Consider the following 3,344-nt stretch of genomic DNA (forward strand, 5'->3'; position numbering starts at 1 on the left):
TTTTTTAGAATGATCTCATTAAGGAATTTGAACCAGTTGGAAACAGGCATGATCTATATCACTTTGCATACAGTTTCCATGCTATCCATCCATACTTGATCTATGTCATTGAATGTATTGGAATTGGTGATCAAGGAAGGTCTAGTTACAAGGGTAGTGACGAAAGTCTCCTTGATTCCGTACTAATACAGGAGATGGACCAGATTGAACTAAAAGGGAATTCTATTATTGAAATAACATGTTTATGCACGCTTAAGGTTTATGTGATTTAATTATATTAGGTACATAGACATAGCCCAAGCGGGAGATTGTTAGACATATTTAAATAATGATATGTTTAATTAAAGTGTGGGCTATGTATGTGGATTAATAATTTATCACATTGAGTTATTTTATTAGATTGGGTCCTATTATGTGATATAATTAATTAAGGTCCTAGATTCCTAATTGAGTATGGATTTAATGGGTAGAAGCCCATTCTTAGTTAATTAAGGTTTAATGGGAACCCTAATTGAACTAGTATATAAAGAGACCTTAGGCTATGATCCCACTTACTTGATCGTTGATCATTTTCTTCCTCCTTCCCTCTACCAAATTCACACAGAGTTCACACTTCCTAAATTCTCACTCCGAGAATACCAACGTTGTCGAGTGGTAGTGTCGAAGGGTTCTTGTTTGAGGAGAAGACTGTTCGTGATCTAAACGACAGTGAGAAGTTGCTGTTCAATTGCTCACGAAAGCGAGAGATTTTTGTCTAGTTGTTCATGAAAGCGAGAGATTTACAGAAGAAGAGTTATTCAAAGGTATGTCTCTCAATTCCTTTTATATTTGATTAAAAAAGCATGATGTAATTTTGTTTAAGATGCATAACTATTCTTGTATGTATGTGAATGTGTTTATTCTTTCACAATGGGCTTAGAAATATCTTGCTTTCACTCACTGGTTCTCTTCTATAAGAGTTCCTTCAACAAGTGCAATTGAAAAATCATTCAACAATGCATCACGAGACCAATTACATTCACTAATTGCCATAATGTTTTATTCAGCTGGTTTGCCATTTCATTTAGCGAGAAATCCACACTTTAGATGAGCATTTGCTTATGCTGCAAATAATTTATTATCAGGATATTTGCCTCCTGGATATAATATGTTGAGGACTACTCTTCTTCAGAAAGAAAAGACAAATATAGAGCAGTTATTCCAATTAGAGATGGATGGCATACTAAAGGGGTGAGTTTCATGAGTGATGGATGGAATGACTCACAAAGGAGGCCTTTGATTAATTTTATGGCAATTTCAGAAGGACAACCTATGTTTCTAAAGTTAGTGGAATGTTCTGGCGAGACTAAATACAAGTATTTCATTGCAAATTTGATTAAAGAAGTTATTAATGAAATTGGGCATGAGAAAGTGATTCAAGTGATAACTGACATTGCCCTAAATGCAAAGTCGCAAGACAAATCATCGAATCACAATTTCCCACGATTGTATGGACACCATGTATAGTGCATACCTTGAACCTTGGTTTGAATAATATATGTGCTTCTAAGAATGTTGAAAACAACCAACTTATGTCTAAGGAGTGCAGTTGGATCTCTGATATTGCTAGTGAAGTAATGTTTGTGAAAAAATTTATTATGAATCATTCGATGCGACTTGCCATGTTTAATGAATTTGTATCTCTGAAATTACTTACTGTGGCTGAAACACGCTTTGCATCTATTATCATCATGCTTAAAAGGTTTAAACTTATTAAAGGTGGTTTACAAGTCATGGTCATCGGTGATAAATGAGCAAATTATAGGGAAGATGAAGTGGGAAAGGCAAGGTGGGTGAAGGATTTGGTGCTTATCGACTTATAGTGGGACAAAATTGATTATATTCTTGCCTTCACTGCACCTTTCTATGACATGATTAGAGCTTGTGATACATATGCACCTTGTCTACATTTGGTGTTTGATATGTGGGATGTAATGATTGTAAAGGTGAAGACGACTATTTATAAGCATGGAGGATTGAAAACAACTGAACCTAGTGACTTTTCCTCTTTTTATGACGTGGTGTATAAAATTCTCATTGATCGCTAGAATAAAAACAATAATCCAGTTCATTGTTTAGCACACTCCTTGAATCTGAGGTACTTAATTACACTATCTTGTCTATCTTTTTTTGTTTTTGTTTTTGTTTTATCTTATATTCTAACCTCATAGATTATATTTGATAAGAGTATCGACGTTCTTTAAAACTTCTATTTAGATACTAAAGTGAAGAATGGCTTTTAGAGTCTCATAATCGAGTGGCTCCACACCAAGATATCAAACTATCTCGAGAGAGGATGAAGTGTTTTAAGAAATATTTTAGTGACCCTGGGGATCGTGCAAAAGTGAACATAGAGTTTGCAAACTTTTCTACCAAATCTAGAGATTTCAGCGACCCTGATTCTATATCTTAAAGATGTATAATTGATCCTATAAGTTGGTGGGCCACTCATGATGTCTATGCCCCAATGCTTGAACCAATTGCATTGAAAGTACTCAGGCAACCTTTGGAGCACATACTCTTTTATTAACTCTCTCGAAAGGAATAAGTTGACACCTCAACATGCAAAAGATTTGGTATATATTCACAGCAATCTACACCTTTTATCAAAGGGTACTCTAGAAGATTCAAGAAGAGAGACTAAAGCATGGGACATTGCTGGAGATAGTTTTGACTCTTTTGAAGATGTTGGTATGTTGGAAGTAGCCAATTTATCTTTAGATGAACCAGAGTTAGAGGCTGATGTTTTAGGAGATCATGGTGGTGGTGAAAGTGATGATGATGTTATGGTGCTTTAAGATTTGAGTGTTTCAAGTTTCTCTATTTTATAGTCTTTATGTTACTGATTTGGTTTGTACTAAGAACTTTGTGGTGGGACAAAGTGATAATATTTCAAGTTTCTCTAATTTGTACTAAAAATTTTGTAATATGTGTTTCGTTGATTAATTTTATGTTATTAATTTGATATCTTATGTTTTAGACTTGGTGGATTACATTTTAGTATCTTTCTTTATTGTTAAATTTATATATATGAAAAAAATTAAAATGACATATCCTTAGACGTATCTGCATCTCGGTTTTTTTTAGAAATTGATGAATCATCGTATTCGATCATTTCCATATCACTTATCCATATCGGTGTTTATGCTTCGTAGCCTATGGTCATCCTAGTAGAATGTAAGCCTCCATTATGAACGGTGTTATATAATGAGACTAAGCATCTTATGGTCCGGTTTTATACAAACTCTTTTATATAAAATATCCCCACTCGCATGTCGAATACATGAATGATCAGGATCAGATCA

The 3,344-nt window shown here is 34.1% G+C and overlaps 1 pseudogene; it reads left to right on the top strand.

Moving 5' to 3' along the window:
* The first annotated feature begins 764 nt into the window (after positions 1–764).
* LOC150030549 (uncharacterized) lies at positions 765–2,842 on the top strand (annotated as a pseudogene).
* The last annotated feature ends 502 nt before the right edge of the window (positions 2,843–3,344 follow it).

The sequence above is a fragment of the Benincasa hispida genome, unplaced genomic scaffold (genome assembly GCF_027475165.1).
Source record: "Benincasa hispida cultivar pf3 unplaced genomic scaffold, pf3_genome.v1.1 HicScf1848, whole genome shotgun sequence".
Lineage (NCBI taxonomy): Eukaryota > Viridiplantae > Streptophyta > Magnoliopsida > Cucurbitales > Cucurbitaceae > Benincasa > Benincasa hispida.